Source organism: Corvus hawaiiensis, chromosome 16, assembly GCF_020740725.1.
Source record: "Corvus hawaiiensis isolate bCorHaw1 chromosome 16, bCorHaw1.pri.cur, whole genome shotgun sequence".
NCBI classification, from domain to species: Eukaryota; Metazoa; Chordata; class Aves; order Passeriformes; family Corvidae; genus Corvus; species Corvus hawaiiensis.
In genome coordinates, this window is record NC_063228.1 from 15,690,308 (window position 1) to 15,706,649 (window position 16,342).

General features: G+C 55.9%; 1 protein-coding gene across 2 annotated transcripts in view; it reads left to right on the forward strand.

Moving 5' to 3' along the window:
- Positions 1-16,342, forward strand: part of LOC125334257 (ankyrin repeat and fibronectin type-III domain-containing protein 1-like) — a 247,550-nt gene that overhangs the window by 31,126 nt on the left and 200,082 nt on the right. The gene's annotated exons all lie outside the window — the stretch shown is intronic.

A 16,342-nucleotide genomic window follows, 5' to 3' on the forward strand; every position in this document is an offset into this window, starting at 1 on the left:
ATCCCCTCAGGGGAGCCTGCACCGTGCCATGAGAGGGGTGTGCTGCCAGAGGGGCTGTGGCTCCTGCTGGCCGAGGCTCCCTGTGCATCAGCTGTTCCCTTCAGCAACCCTTCCAGCCCACAACAGTGTCTGCTGATGCTCTCAGCCCATTCAGCCCCTTTCCTTCCCATGCTCTCTGTAGGGGCAGGCTGGCTCAGAGCCAGGACAGCCTGGGTGTGTGGTGCTGGGCTTTTTCCCCCTTTTGTGTGACTCATCCACACCAGTTCCCACTCCTGGGGAAGATTTCTCTTTCCCCAGCAGTTTGTCCTTGTGCCTTGGCTTCTAAACAGGGCACATCACCTCTCTTAACACCCCAGGCTAACGAGCATGAGGCCATGTAATTAATAAATGACCATCAGCTTGGCAGTGAATGAATGCATCGGGCATTCTTGACAAGCTGTGCATGTCTGCTGGGGTCAGGAGGGAGCAGGAATAAATTTTGGCTGCTGGTGCCAAATAGAGGGGAGAAAGGATATATGAACGTAAAAGCCCATAGTTCTTACACATCTGCTTTTTACTGCAGAATAAGAAATTAATGTAATCCATTAGCTAATGCAATCTATCATCAATCCAGTGATTGATAATCATCCCCAAAGAGGACAGCACATCCTGGTTTAATATCAGAGCAAGGAAGGGGAGTTTGTCTCCTCACAGGGTGTGCTCAGGCTCATGGCTGCTGGGATCACAGAGTCATGGAATGGTTTGGGTCAGAAGGGACTTTAAAGCCCATCCCATTCCAACCCTGCCATGGGCAGGGACACCTTCCCCTGTCCCAGGTTACTCCAAGCCCCAATGTCCAGCCTGGCCTTGGACACTTCCAGGGATCCAGGGGCAGCCACAGCTGCTCTGGGCACCCTGTGCCAGGGCCTGCCCACCCTCCCAGGGAAGAGTTTCTTCCTGGTATCCAATCTAAACCTTCCATCCTTCAGGCTAAGGCCATTAAGTTCCTTTAAACTGAGCTTATTGCTCAGACCTGAGAGATGGGGTGAGCTGAAGCCACTGGATGCGACAGTGCTGGACCAGAGGTCCCTGGGGTTTGTGTCCCTGTGTGGGTGGGAAGCTCAGCTGTGCTGTGCATGGGGCTGCTCTCCTGTGCAGGACTCGGGTGTCCCTCAGCTCTCCCTGACCCGCTCCTGGCTGTGTGGGCTTGTCTGGGTCGCTGCTGGGCAGCGTGTCCATGTCTGTCTCTTGCAGTGGCTGGGAGGCAGAGCACGGGTGGCTGTGTGCTGGCACATGGACTCTCGGCCACCCAGAGCCCAGGAGGAGGTGCTGAGACAGTCTCTGGGGTGAGGGGTGGGATGGACCCTGCCAAAGGGTGAGTCAGGCCACGCTCCCTGCCTTTCCCTCAGGGGTGGCTGGTGGAAGAGCTCTGCTGGTTTTGGGGAAGCCGAGCCAACACCCGGCCCTCCAGTGTGAGCGTTTGGTGTGCACCGTGCCCGAGTTCCATTGTTGTATTGCAGGGAGAAATAGGGGAGAGACTGTAGGGACAGACCCTGCCTCACCCATGGGTGATGCCAGGGCTGGGCACTTGCAGCCTTTCCCTGCCTTTCGCTGTTTTCATACAGCCTGACAAGCACCAGCACAGCACTCCTGGGACGTGGTGGGAGCTGTGGGGGTTGTTGGGCAGGTTTTTAGTGGGAGTAAGGCTGTGTGAACTGGCTGTGACTGGGGAAGGTGTGAGCACTGGGGTCTGTACGAGAACCAGGTACGGTCACAGCTGGCAGTTTCACTGCAGCAGTGGTTAAACACATCTGTTTAATCTCCATCCATCATGTCCACTTTCCAGAGTGGGAAAAACAGTTCTTCCTGATTCTCTTTATACTTGGTCTTGTTTTTCGCATTAAGTTGCGACGAGGGTTTGCCTTTTCAGGGAGGATCCCTTGGGAAGTGTGTGCTGGGCTGAGCTGTCCTGGCAGTTCAGCAGCCAGCAGTGGCCACTGCTAAATGTTCCCACCTGTGAGATCCGTGCTAAGATCACCTGAGAGTGACCTCAGGGTGTGGGGGAAAGGCAGTGCGTGTGCTGTTGTGTGACATGGGCAGCAGTGAGGACAGGCTGCTGGCTCACGGGCAGCAGGGCAGCTCTCATCCCAGAGCTGGGAAATGAAGGAAGTGGGATCAAACCTGTTGTGCTTGGGGGTTTGTTTTTCTGCATATGGAAATCATTGCTGGCAGGGATGTGAAGTGTAAGTGCTGGGGAGGGACAGGATGGGCCAGGTCCAAGGGCAGGAGCACAGGCCCTGCTTGGCTTTGCTCCCCTGAAGGAGCTCTTTGGAGCCGCTGGCTCTCTGCCAGTCTGAGGGCAAAACAGAAACAGGGATGATAGAGGGATTTAAGCTGGGATGTGTCAAACCATACAAGAGGAGGGGCTACAAGAGAGGTGGAGAGGGACTTGGGACAAGGGATGGAGGGACAGGACAAGGGGGAATGGCTTCCCACTGCCAGAGGCAGGGTTAGATGGGATATTGGGAAGGAATTGTTCCCTGGGAGGGTGGGCAGGCCCTGGCACAGGGTGCCCAGAGCAGCTGTGGCTGCCCCTGGATCCCTGGCAGTGTCCAAGGCCAGGCTGGACATTGGGGCTTGGAGCACCCTGGGACAGTGGAAGGTGTCCCTGCCCATGGCAGGGGTGGAATGGGATGGGCTTTAAGATCCCTTCCAACCCAAACCCAAACCATTCTGTGATTCTATGAAACCCCTCTTGGCTTGATCTTCTGTTGAGATGAGTGTGCTCTCATGGCCCCTCTGTGTGCCCCAGGTCCTTGCACGAGGGGGTACCTGTGGTGGGCCCCCTGTGTGGTCTCGGGAGTGGGGCAGGCAGGAAAAGGGGAGTGCTGGACACTTCTGCTGCCTCTGCATGTGGGTTACCACCTCCGGGTGAAAAGCAGCCAAAGCACGGGCTCCAGTGGTGGAGCTCTCTCTCATCTTTTCCCCAAAGCTAACTTTGCCTTTGCAGACACAAAGACGGGTCTGTGTCCCTGCCTTGGCAGGGCTCGCCATGGCCCAGCGCTGGCTTTGTGTGCCCCGGGCTCCTGGAACTGCAGATGGGCTGGGGCGAGTGGCTGCTCAATGCTGGCGTTGTCTGTGGCCACCCCCGCCTCCCTGGGGGGACAGACAGGGGGTGCTGGCTATGCCCCCCCTTGCTGCTGCTCTGGGTCCCCAGCACCCCCGAGAGCCAGGCACTGCTGGGGGGCACAGAGCTGCTGTGCTGACCCCAGCCCTGCTGCCCGTCTGTCCCCGCAGGGAGCTGTCCCCTGGCTGCCCATCCCCCAGAGCAGGGAGGAGGATTCATCCCAAGGGCACGGGGTCCTGCTCGGATGGAGTTGCACCAAGCTCAGCCTTTGCCATCTGCACTGCTGCCATGTGGGTGAGCGAAAGGAGTGTTGGATATCCCCATTCCAGCAGGGCTTTAGTGCTCCTGCCACGGGGTGGAGGGATGGAGCCCCTTGGAGAGTGTGCAACTCGCCAGCTGTGGGGACCAGCCCTCTGCGCTGTTGCTCCCTGACTCCCTGCCCTCCTCTGCTCTGCCTTTGTCCTATCTGTCTCAGACTGCAGCAGAAGGTGTAAAAACCAACCCGTGAATAGTGCAGGGACAAGCTGGGGGTGCTGGAGCTGGGACAGGGGCTTTGGTGGCTGTGGATCCACACGGGGCCTTGGGGCATGTGTGCTGTGTGTTCTCCAAGTGTGAGTATGGACTGCAGCATCCTTCAGGTTAACCCGAAGGAAGAGACAAGCAGGTGTGTGCTCAGGGAGAGCTTGGGAGGAGAGGCCTGTGGGCAATGTGGTCTTTGTGACCGCTGCAGGAGGAGGTGGCACAAAGCAGCACATGGCAGGTGGGCACACCATGGGCTGTGTCTCTTGCCTGGTTTCTGCCACCCTTCCTCTTTGGATCTGCCTGTGAACACCTCCTTGGGGCTGGGCCTGTGCCCAGAGGTTGTAGGAATGGTGGTCAGGGTTGTTTTAATGCCTGAGCAAAGGTGAGAGCAGGTTTCTCTGGGCCCCTCCACCCCAGGCTCTGGGCAGGAGTCTGATCCCTCTTGTTTCTTTCCTGCATCCTGTCTGCATGGGGATGTTGGGGGCGGGGCTGGCTGCTGTCACTAGAGCCCTCTGCCCCCTCTTCCATGCTCCCACAGTGGGATTTTAGGGTGAACTCTTTCCTTGAGAACTGGGAAACTGCAAGCACTGCCCCAGTCTCTGATCCCCCATGCAGTCCCCCTGCTTTCCCGATGAAGGTGGGAGGAGAGAAGGGAGTAGCAGGAGACCGGAGCTGTTGCAGGGTGGGTCCCCAGGGGGAAGTGGGTTATGTCCCCATGGTGTGTGGGGTGGGGACACGAGAGGGCAGCGAGGCACTGCTGCTGCTATGGCTCTGGCACTTGTGGGAATGGCATGCACTGCTGGAACCCCTCACCTAAGCTCAACCCTCCTCTCTGTCTTGATCCTGCTGCCCTTCTTCCAGCCCAGCTCTGTGTGCTCTTCACTCAGCACCAGACTCTTTTGGGTGGCCAAATACCTGTATCTATCTTGTGGAAATTCCATCTTTTTGTAGAATTACTTCTTAATTTTCACGAGGGTTGTCTCCTGAGGAGGACAGACCTCGTGCTTTTGGAACATTGGATACAGCTCCTGCTGAAGGAGCATCTGTCCCCAGTGCCCTGTGGGAGCTGCTGCTGTCCCTTGTGCCAGCTCACCTGCCTGCCCCTTGTGCTGCCGGGCACAGTGATGGATGGTACCACATGGGTGGGCTGAGAGAGGCTTCATGGAGGCTGCTGTTTCTCTGGTGCTATGAAATCTGGTGCTCCTGGGGCTTCTGCTGCAAGCTCCATCCCTGGGCTACAGCTCTGCAGAGAGGGAAAAATGCCTCTGCAGAAGATGGTGGTTAAAATATCAAAGGCGTTGAAGCATGAGGGACTTAACAAATATGATTGTCATGGGGTGCTTTCCTCTCGGTGCTGGGAATGGGCTGTACGAGATGGAGAGAGATGCTCTGCACAGAAATGTGCTCTTAGGTGGTGTCAGAGGCAGCTGAGGTGTCAGAGATGTCAAGATGACAAGGTGTGACTCCCATCTAAGCTCTTGCTACGGAGGTGCCGGCTGTGGTAGGGAAAGGCAGAGCAGGGTGCTAATAATCCCTTGGGAATGAGCAGGAGGCAGAGCATTGAGGCTCTTTTTCCTTTTTTTTTCCCATCCCCAGCTCTTGTAGTTCTGACCTAGAAATTCCTTACTACATTTGCTGATCTGGCTTAGTTAAAGGCTTGACTAAATTATTAGGATTAATTATTCAGGGAGTATGGGGAGGGAGGGTAACATCTGCTCCTAGCACTGTAGGCCAACCTGCTCAGGGCTCCTGGCTTGGGGACAGGTGCTGGTCTGTCCCCAGGTGTCCCCTGGGCACATCCTCTGTGCAGGTGTCTATTGGGGAGCACATAATGATGTAGCTGTGTCTTGCTCTGGTCCTTTTATTTGTTTTCACTCTGTTTAAGCAGAAAACCTAATTCTGGTCTTCGATGGCACAATTTCAGCTCGTGCTGCTGTTCCTCCTCCCTGGAGGTCCCTGTGCCTGATGTCCCCAAGGCCCTGTCTCAGCATCCGAGTTTGGGGTGGGCACCTCCACCTTGGCCGGGGCTTTCACAGAGCGCCTTGGCCACAGGGATCTCTGGAGTCCCCTGGAGAGGGGCTGCCAGCAGCAGATCCGCAGAGATCTGGTGGCAGTGCTGGGGTTTGGGGGATCTGTGTGCCCTGTCTCTGTGGCTGGGATGGTGCTGGTGCTCCCTGCAGCCATGCCTGCACATCCCTTTCCAGTCCATCCAGAGCCACTTTGGAGGGAGCATGCAACAAGCTGCAGTGTGGGTAGCAGTTGTTCCTTTAAAGCCACGTTGTTGTACTCAGGATCATTCCTCAGATGTGCAGTGACAGCAGCTGTTTTTCAGGTTGCAAATAGCTCCATGCCCCGGAGAGTGTATGGAGGAATATATTTCCTTGATCTCCACAGGCTCTTGATGTGCTGATGAAAGCGGCTTCCCTGTTTATCAGCGAAGTAAGGGCAGGTTGGCAGTTTCTTTCCTTCCTATGCTTTTCCCATGGTGTTTTGGGAGGAAGCAGGGTGAAGATGCTGTCAGCGGCCCTTGGACTCATCTGCAGTGCTGGGGATGACTCGGGGGCTTGGTCCTTCGCTGCAGTGGTGGGAAGGTGGGGGAGAGACCCACAGCCCTGCTGGGTTCCCTGCAGCCCTGGCAAAAAGTGACTGGAGAGAAGATGAGCTCCTCAGGAGAGCTTCTGCATGGGGTGGTTTTGCTGCTGTCTGTTCCTCTGCACAGGGTTTTGGCAGGAGGCAGAGTTTGTCCTGGACACCACCGTGCAGGCACAGCTGGAGGAGCCTGGGCCACCCAAGATTCTGTACACCGCCTTTTCAGAAGGCAATACCCAAAACGTCTGTTTCCCTGACCTGCGTGAACAGGCAGCTTTGCTGGTAGTGACTGCAATGCTCTTTGTTTGTGTTTTGGCAGAATGATTGCAATAAACAGTAAATGATTTATTAATAACCTGCAAATAGCTGCTCACCAGCTGAGCAGTGGGATGTGTTTGCACTCTCTCCTTGGCCACAGGGAGCTGCCAAAAGCACCAGTGTTCAAAGCTGACACGTGTGGCTGATAAACAGGGGTGTGCAGCTGCTGGGGCTGCTCCTGGGGCTGCAGTCGCTGGGTGCTGAGGCTCTCCCCAAACCCAGTTGCTGTCATGGGGTGCGTGGGCAGTACCGTGGCTTTGGGGAGGAGTTTCTCTGCTGGATCCATGCTGGTGCATGTAGCACAAACACACAGCGGTGAGGAGTGCTCTGCCTGCAGCCAGCCCCCATGAGCTGGGGGACATAGATAAGGAGCTGCTGTCACCCCGAAGGGCCAGCCTAGGGCAGTGCCCCCCAGCCTGCCCATGCCTCCCGCACCGATGGCAGGAGTTGGCATTTCACACCGAGTCATCATCCCAGGCAGTCTGCAGGCATCTGTGTTCCAATTCTTCCAACTTCTCTCCCCACTGGAGTTTGGAAATCTGTGAGCATCCTTGCTTGGATCAGAGCAACTGAATTTTAGCTGTTACTTCCTTCTGTGAGTCCACCCTCAGCCGGGTCCTGCAGGAGCTTTTACACAAGCTCCTGAGCCATGAGGGATCTGAAGGGAGTGAGGAAGGGTTGGGAGAGGATGGGAGTGCCTCAGCTTTACCCTGCTGCGGAAAGCTGGGAGGATCTGGAGGATGAGGACAGTGTGGGGAATGAGTGAAGGACGGGCTGTGTTTATGGAACTGAGCCCAGCCCTGCAGCATGGGGAACCACACCACAGGGTCGTGCTTGGCTGCATGGGATGTTCCCAGAGCCAGGCTGGGGCTGTGGAATGGCCTTTCCAAGCAGCAAAGCACCACAGCAGTGAAGGTGGTGGGGGCGGTTGCTTCAAGCACCTGTCTCCAGGTGTGTGCAGCACATGGGAAGCAGACTGCACTGGAGATCTGCTGCAGAGGAGCGTTACCCACGAGTGTAACCCTCCTGCACACCTTGTGTGCTTGTGAAGGCACCTGCATCTCTGCAGTGGAGCCTGGCACGGCATCCAAGCCAACAGGTTCCCTTGGAAAGGAGTGGGAATTGGCAGCTGTACGCCCAGAGAGCAGGAAAGAGTGTGAGGTGTGCGGGTGGCTGGACCTGGAAACTCACACTCAGGACCTGGAAATGCTCCCTGCATCTGTGAGCGAGCCCAGGGTGCCAGCTCTGGTTCCCTGGGACAATTACCTGCGGGTGCCTTGTGCTGGGTGGATGGGTTTGCTCTGCAGAAGGGCTCTGTGAACGCCAGTGGGAGCTCTGCCATGTGAACTCTTCCCCTGCATCTGCTTCCTCTGGACAAGTCCAATGTTTAACTGCTCAGGCTCCATTGTGAAGGTGCTGAACACTGAAGGGATGGCAGAGTCCAGTTTAATGTAGTCTGTGCTGCTTAGGAAATGGCGCTGGCTACACCCTCAATAATGCTGCACTAAACTGGGTTATCTCCCCAAAGCCGTGAGGTTCTTTAGCATCTGATGTTCCTGATGCTGTGGCAGCCTGTGCTCCTCTGGTCCCGTCAGCTCTGGGTGAGGGAGCTGGGGTTAATTCCTGCCTGCCTGTCAGGACAAGCACCAGCAGGTGCTTTGGGTTCCCAAAGTGCCCCGGTCTCGAGGGGGATGGCCGTGTCACTCACTTTCCTCTGGGAAGGAAGACCTTGTGAGGTCCGTGCTGCCCCTGGCTTGGGGCTGTTTGTCCTGTTCCTGCAGCCCCGGGAGCCGCTGGATTCCAGCGGGAACCAGCGAACGATCGCTGCTGAGCGTTCCTTTGCTTCTTCCCTTGGAATCAAGGTCCACCTCACTCTGCACAGGCACAGCACGGCTGTCTCTGCACATTTGCTTTACTGCTAATGGAGCTGCTGCTTTGCCCATTGGTTCCTGCATCCAGAAAGGGCTCACGAGAGCGACTGCAGCTTTTCCTTTGCTCCACAGAGCCGCCCGGGTGCCCAGATAGCTGCAGTGTTTGCTGGATTTCATCAGATGAGAGGCACATCTTTCTTAATAGCCTGTGTAATTTTTTCCAAAGGGACCCATTGCATGAAATCTTTAGTCCAGCCAGCTGCTAAGGGAGAACAGTCAGGCTCCCTGCCTTTACTGTGGAGCTCTTGTACAGCCCTAATGTTACCCGAGAGGCTTTCCCCTTCGGAGCAGCTGGAGCTGGTGCAGTCAGAGCCTTTGGAAGGGAGCTGGGGTGGCAAAGGGCCTCGTTGCTCCTCTGCTTTCTCCCTGCCCTTTGCTGTAATGCCATATCCATTGTGTGCCAGGGAAGCAGGATCCTCTCTGTGCTGTGTGTACTTGGGTCACATCAGCTGGAGCAACGGGAGATAGACTGCATGGGATTTGGGATGTGCTGTTGCAGGCTGCTACCAAAAACCCTGTTCCAGCAGGTTGCTTCTGCTTGTGATTTCTTTTCTTTCCATCCTCAAAAATCCTTGCTTGCCCCAATTTCTTAAGAGTTTCGGGGTTGCTGACTGTCATTTTTGGTAGCTCTTTCTATAGAATGCCTTTTGGAAATCAGGTGGCATTTTGCTGAGCCTGGTGCTGCCTGCCCTGCTCCTGGGCAGGGGAGAGAGAGGGCTGTGCTGGTCCAGCTCACACCGTCCCATCCTGCTTGTGCTGATTTGACCTTCATGTTGCATTTGCTGCATGCACTGACCTTTTCTTCCTTCCTGTCCCCTCCTTTCTGACCTCTCAGGCTCTCTGTGAGGCAGGAGTAATTTGGGAGGAAAGTCTTGTTCATTTTTTGTGCTCAGCCACGGGTGCAGCTGTTGAGTGTGCTGGCAACTGCCTTTGATAGACATTTACAGAGACAGTGACCCATGAAAGAGTAAATCAAAGACTCAAAGCTGGTGCCTGGGAGGCACCTTAATCTGGTGTGTTCCTCTGCAAATAGTGGGCAGGTAACAAAGACACATCTGCAAATCAGGCAGAGTTCAGCAGGGGATGCAGCTTCCCAAAGAAAAGGGGCTTGAGGATGGCTGGGCCATCTTCAGACTTATCATAGAATCATGGAATGTCCTGAGTGGGAAAGAACACACGAGGATCATTGAGTCCAGCTCCTGGCCCTGCACAGACACCCCAACAACCCCACCCTGGGCATCCCTGGCAGCACTGTCCAAACACTCCTGGGGCTCTGGCAGCCTCGGGGCTGTGCCCATTCCCTGGGGAGCCTGGACATCCCTGGTCACCAGAGCTGTGAGGCTGGAGGAAGGGTTATTAAGCTTGGCTTGCACATCTTGGCTCCTGTAGGGTGTAGTTCTGCATGAGGCTTTTCTGTGGATGAAAAAGATGCTTTGCATCTTTATTTATTTATTTTTCATTTTCATGTTATCTACATCTATTTACATCTTGGTGCCTTGAAAAAGCCTTAGCTCTGAGCACCTCTCTGTGTTCCCATGGCTGGGTTCTTGCGATGCCAGGATGTAATCCAGGGCCAGAGGAGTCCTGGCCCTTATCCTGCTCCGGGGTTGGACTCACTGCCTGCGTCTCGAGGCGATTCAGACGGATTTCAGCCATGACCGACCTCCCAGGCAGTGGCACCCCGTGTGGCACATGTGCCCCACGGGTGACACCTGGCTCAGACACCGCCATTCCCGTGCTCTGGGCTGAGTGTCTGTAGCAGAAAAGCTGCTCCAAGTGCCAGAGCTGCCCTATTATCGCTTCATCTAATTCCTGAGCCCCGTGGGGCTGCTCGTGCTGTTCCAAGCACGTTCATCCATGAGTGTTCACGGGTCTGGCTGCTCTGCTGGCAGCTCCCATCTCCGCCTGGCTGGGACACCACCGGCCTGCCAGCAGTGACAGTGTGGCCTGTCTGATGTCCTCTGGTACTTGCCACCTTCAGTGCTTGTTTGCAGTTCTCTGCTCCATGCCTGAGATGCAGAGCGACCTTTTAAAACACGTTCTCCTGGATGTGTGTGGGGCTTTGTCCATAATGAGTATGTACCCTGCCTGCTCTGCATCCCTGGGGGTGGCACGAGAGATGCCAAGCTGTTTGCACCAGGGAGGACGTGGGTCACGTTGTCCTGGTGCCTGTCCCTCCTGCAGGACAAGAGCTGCTTCCCTGGTGCATTATTCCTGCTTTAAGCTGCTGGTGTGGGGTTGGGGAGGTCGGTCCTGCCGAGCAGCATTCCTGCGTGGTCACCCCGTGGGCTCTGAGCAGCATCCTGTCCCTGTCCAGGCAGGCAGGGACACCTTTCCCAGCCCTGCTGCGAGCACCAAGCAGAAAATCATCCCCTGACCTCTTTAGCTCCCACCCACTTGTGGCCAAATGTCTGGTGAACAAGGAGGCTGAGGGCATGGATTGCCACGTTCCACTGCAGTGCCCAGTGCTGCAGTGGCCCCCACAGCAGAGGGGGGCCTGGGTTCCACTGCAGAGGGAGGGAAGGCTAAGCTTTGTTGGAAAATGAGTGGCTGGAAAGACACAGCTGAGTTGGAGCCATGGCCCAGCTGGGCAGAGCCTGAGGATATTAGAGTGAGAAAGTCCCAGACTGTGTTTGGCAGCCTGAGTGCTGCAGGACAGCACATGGGTGCTGGTTACCCTCACTCTGTGGCCCTGCTCTGTCCATGCTCTGCAGCAGCTGATGTGAAGGAGCCCCAGGGGTTTGCTGAACATCCCAAAGCTGCTGCTTCCTGTAGGGATGGCCCCGAGATGAAGGCAGAGCTGTGGTGGGACCCATGGAGATGAGCCATGTGAGGCTGCACCAGGGAAACCCATCAGCTTCTGCCTTTGAAATGTGTCTGCCTGTGTTCAGCTTTTGCTTTTTATGTGTTGCCAGAGGGCTGCCGTGGGCAGATCCAGGTGATTTGGAACAACTCTGAAGGGAATGATAAGGGCTCCTGATTTTGGTGAGATTGTGACTTCTTTTTCCAGAATTTCTTTTGAGGCCTTTGGGAGTGAGGAGTTTTCCCTGCATGCCCCAGGCCCCAGCTGACACTTGTGGATGCAGACTGGGAGCTTACAAAGGTGCTGGCTCCTTCCCCTGGAATGAAGGCTGAGGTGGATTTCAGGGTCTGACAGAGGATGAGACTGTGCAGAGAGCTGCTGCCTGAGCTGGGGGGACCAAAGCAGAGACATCCAGCACTGGACAACATGGGCTAAGATGCAATCTTATTTTTTTCCTTCCTTTTTCTTGTTTTTCTCCTTTTTCTGTTGAGGTGTTACAGCTGGGGAAACCTCTTCTGTGCCCCCAAACCAGCCTGGCACCAGGTAGGAGCCGTTGGCACCTGGGACGACCATGCAGTAAAGTAGAATCCCAGGATGGTTTGGGTGGGAGGGAACCTTAAAGCCCATCCCATCCCATCCCATCCCACCCCATCCCACCCCTGCCATGGGCAGGGACACCTTCCACTGTCCCAGGCTGCTCCAAGCCCCAATGTCCAGCCTGGCCTTGGACACTGCCAGGGATCCAGGGGCAGCCACAGCTGCTCTGGGCACCCTGTGCCAGGGCCTGCCCACCCTCCCAGGGAACAATTCCTGCCCAATCTCCCATCCAGCCCTGCCCTCTGGCAGTGGGAAACCATTCCCTGTGTCCTGTCCCTCCATCCCTTGTCCCCAATCCCTCTCCAGCTCTCCTGGAGCCCCTTTAGGCCGTGGAAGGGGCTCTGAGCTCTCCCTGGAGCCTTCTCTTGTCCAGGTGAAAACCCCCAGCTCTCCCAGCCTGGCTGCAGAGCAGAGGGGCTCCAGCCCTGGAAGTGGCTCAAGAGACTTTCCTGAGCCCCACCTGGGAGGGAAAGCAGCACCTTGAGTTTTGCCTGCTGGCCTGTGGGAGGGGACATATCCCGATTTTTGTCATGTGGGGATTGCACAATGCCGAGCTGCACCACTGAGCTCTGCCTGCCCCCGGCAGCCCGGCCGGGAGCCTGTGGCCGAAGGACGGCTCTCTGCCCCAGTTAGTTCATCTGCCATGGCTGAGCCTGGGGGGCTGGCACCCAGGGAGGAAGTGGGAAGTGCAGGTTTGTGCTGCTGTCATGATGCTCCCCGTGAGTCCCACCTGTGTCTTCTGCAAGCCTTGGGCAGCGAGAGACCCGGCCGTGCTGCCCGGGGGGAGGCAGACACGTGGGATGGGGCTCTCCAGCGTTTGAGGGGCCACAGCACAGCTCCCAGAGCTGCCTGATGTGCTGGCAGAGATGTCCTGGCTGCTGCCAGCTGCTGCATGGGACAGTGAGGCTGCTCAACCCCACAGGTACCGTGGTGCTGGTCCCGCCTGTGCGCTGAGAGATGGGCTGAGGTGTGGTGGTGTCTCTGCTTGTGCAGAGGTGCGTGTTGGGCTGAGCTGAGGTTCACAGGAATGATTAACAAAGGTGATGAACAAATCTTTGGGGTACTTCAAGCTTTTTTTCTCATTTGGGGTGACAAAGGGATGAATTCCTTGGCATTTTAGCTGAAGGCAGCCTGTGTGTTCGTACACTGATGAGAGCAGGTGTAGGAAGGAGCCTGTTCTGTCGCACACTTCTGATGCTGCGTTTAGGTATTTGACAGGGAGAAGCACTGACCTCAGTGCCTTGTGCTCCACCATCTCCTCTCCCATGGCAGCTGGTAACTGATGTAGAAGTTTCAATTTCTGATTTGCTTTCTCTTTTGAGCAGAAGGTGTTTCCCTCCTGTCAGTGAGGAAAGTGCCTAGCAGTGTCTGTGCAGAGCACGTGCTGTGAGTTATTCTTCTCACCACATTGACCTCATGAGGTTGGCAGTTTGGGGGGTTTTCTGCTGTGGAACGTGGCTGCCATGCTGGGCCTCCTTCCTCCACACTGCAGGCAAGGTGTGCTCTGCTTCTCCTGTGTCCTGGCACAGCCTGACAGACCCCAGGGGGGTGTATGTAAAAGGTGTTGCCTTACAGCTGTTGCCCCCTCTCTTTAGGGAAGGGCACTGAATTATGGAGGGAACCCAGTGGATCCTTGACCCTGACTGTTTGGCAGAAACTCCCTTGACTAAACCCTCTGGCCAGCCAGCACTTAGATGCTGGGGTTTGCATGTGCTGGATGTGCAGTAGTTATGGGGCCTTTCCTGGTGTGGTCCAGGCTCTGGCAGGATCCTAGGATGCTTTGCCAGGGCTGGAGTGTTGTCTCGCTCCTCAGGGCACAACTTCACATTGCTCATCCCCTGGTGGGTGCTGGGGCAAGGTCCAAACCCCTCAGCCCTGGAAGGAGCCCCCTCCTCCCCTGCCCCTGTGTCGGGTGCAGTGCTTTCGTGGCCATGGGATGAGTCAGCTCACTCCGGTGCTGAGGAAGTGTGGTTGGACTCGGCTATGTTTTGGTTCAGAGCAGATCAGCTGAGCTGACTCATTTCTGCTCCTTTCTGCTTGTGCTGGTGTGAGTTTCACAGTGGGACACCAACCAGTTCCCATCAGCCTGCACAGACACCTCCCTGGGGTTTCTCTTCCCTCTGTCAGCACGGCAGCACCCTTTGAAGGCAGCAGCGGGGTAAAGGTAGGAATAGAGGTGGGAAGGGCTGATGCTGCAGATGGTGCAGGATGCCAGGGTCTCCCTCCTCCTCTGCCTCCTTTCTCCACAGCAGCGAAACCCTGGTCTCACCACACAGGGCTGTGGTGTCGGGTTTGAACCATGTGTTCCTGGCGTGAGCATGACGTGAGCATGTGGGGCAGAGTCCTGGAAGCAGTCGGGTTCCTCAGGGCTCACACTGGAGAATGGGGGGCTTCCTGGGACCCCGGTGTGTGGCTGCCCCATGCACAGCTAATCCCACCAACTTCCAGGGCCTGTGGGTGTCCCTGAGGTGGCAGAGCTCAGGGAGCTGCTGTGAGTGCCCTGAGCAGCTCGCTGACTGGAGCTCTGTCCCTGCTGCCTGCACGTGGGCATGTGAGCAGGGACAGCAGTGCCTTGGAGCTGTACGGCAGCAGAGCTCCTCTCAGGTGAGGAGTCTCACTATGCAGCTTCTCATTTTGGTGGCTCTGACCATCTGGGTAATTGTCTTTGTCCTGCCCAATGGGGCTTTAAACATATTGCCTATATTGTGAAGGATTGGATGTGATCTGCTTTGTCAGTCTTATTTTCCTGAAATAAGTCGAAGTATTTGTTTTCCCTTGGGTGCTATTTGGGCTCTGTACTCTGGCAGTCCTGGAGGTTTTAATTTTACACAACTAGCATTTCAGACGTTTTAGAGGTTTGTTTTGACTTTGTTTTAATTAAATTGCTGTAACCTGGGGGAAATCTTTGGCCTTAATTTAAATGGAAAGCCTTATTCTGAGTAAATCCAACATCCCTGTCTAGCTGGTGATTGTGCTGTTCAGAGTTTTGACAGGAAAAGTTAAAATTTGACTCCAGGCTTGAAAGTTTGCAATCATTGACTGCAACAGGCGGAGCCGGCTTGGTGGTGTAAGAGGATTACGTTAATCTATTGTTTGGGAAAGAAGTAAGATCTTAATAGATTCTGTTTTATGCAGAAATGGAATAATTATTGGTTGAGAGGTGAAAAGAAAACAGTTGGAAGTAGAAATGGTGCCTGGTGTGGGATCCTGGGCTTGTTGAGGATGTCTGTGCCCCTCTGGGCCAGTGCTTCCTGAGGGATGTGGGACTCGTTTGGGGAGTAGGGAGGATTCAAATTCCCGTGGGGTCTGAGCACTGTCTCCTCCTGGCACAGCCTCTCCACCACACAAACCACAGCTGCCAGGCTGGGTCTGCTGCTAGGTCACAAAAGTCCAGGTGAGCTTGAGTCGTGAAGCCCTGGGAAGGGGAGGTGCTCAGGACGGTGCCTCCATGTCCATGGGATCAGTGGAAGAACTTCACCCAAATCAGAGGGAAGCTCGAGGCCATGGATGAATAATTTCCCAGAGAGGCTCTTGCATCTTAGGAAGAGATCCTTCCCTGGGAGGGTGGGCAGGCCCTGGCACAGGGTGCCCAGAGCAGCTGTGGCTGCCCCTGGATCCCTGGCAGTGTCCCAGGCCAGGTTGGATGGGGCTTGGAGCAGCCTGGGATAGTGGAAGATGTCCCTGCCCATGGCAGGGTTGGGATGGGATGGGCTTTAAGGTCCCTTTCAACCCAAACCAGTCTGTGATTCCATGATTCTGTGATTTATCCGTAATTCCCTTCCAAGCAGGCCATGCCAGGTGCTAAGAGGGAGCTGGTCAGATGCTCATCCTGCTCATTTGGTTGTGTATGAGGTGATCTCCTATGCCTGGCTGTTAATCTGATTTTGATCCCTCTTCAGCCAGCGGCCACTGGTGCCACCTCCCTGCCCTGGTGAGCCCCAGGAGGGGACACAGCAGCCGTGGGCAGTGCCCAGCAGTCACAGGTGGTTCAGAAAGCTGGGGCACAAGGCTGGGGTGAAGGGAGCAGCAGGGGCTCCCTGAGCAGCCACCACGGTTGTGTACACCCTGGTGTGTACAGGACCGGGAGAAGCGGGTGCAACACACAGTGAAAATGGTGTGCCCAGGATGGCTTTGCCCACGGGCTGGCAGCTGGGCACAACCGCTCCGTCCCTTGTCTGCCTCCTCGTTCTCCGACCACACCACTGCGAGCCTGGCCCCTTTTGGGACGCCTTGGGGGTTGTGTGCTTGCTAAGGAAACCCTTGTAAGAGCCCCCCTGGGTCTGACAGGGGTGCTGGGGGACGCAGTTGTTGGGAGCAGCTGTGGGAGGGCTGCTCCTCCTCGGAGCTCTGCTGTCTGTGGGATGCCGGCAGCTGCATCGATCCAGTCCCCTGGCTCTCCCAGCCTGGAGACTGCTTGCTCCTTATTGATTATCATTTTTTTTTTCTGAAGACTGATGCAGTTTGCTGGGCTCTAAT